Genomic DNA, 573 nt, shown 5'->3' on the forward strand with positions numbered 1-573 from the left:
TATATATATATATATATATATATATGTGTGTGTGTGTGCGTGTAAATATATAAAAACAAAAAGATAAAGACAGCAAAGGTAAGGTTGGGGGAGTATTTTATGGATACAGCCTTACAGCTGTTTCTGGGAAGATCCAGTACTTCCCTTCATCGGAGACAGAAAAAATAAAGTAATCTATTATTATATCCATAGGCGAATATTTTTAGTATGAAGTAGTAAAGAGTGTGATGTGCTGAAAAAAGAGAGAACAGTACTTGAAGTGTAGTTTCATTCCAGTGGTAAATATCCGTGTAGAAATCCGTGCAAAGTAATCCTTGTGTGGATAATCCGGAAATTTATGTTGGAGCGAAAGTTGATATAGCATAGATAGCAGAGGTACATATATTCCATATTGCAATGGATTTTTGCTTGTTTACTTGTGTTTTTATATATTTACATATACACACGCTTATAATACCCAATCCTGTTCATACAACGACTGGGGCAAACTAGTCGGTATACTGCACTTACTCGGTATTACCTGTATCCTCCTGGGTTTGGTTAAATCCAATACCTTCCTCAACCTTATATATA

This window comes from Octopus bimaculoides, chromosome 1 (genome assembly GCF_001194135.2).
Source record: "Octopus bimaculoides isolate UCB-OBI-ISO-001 chromosome 1, ASM119413v2, whole genome shotgun sequence".
NCBI classification, from domain to species: Eukaryota; Metazoa; Mollusca; class Cephalopoda; order Octopoda; family Octopodidae; genus Octopus; species Octopus bimaculoides.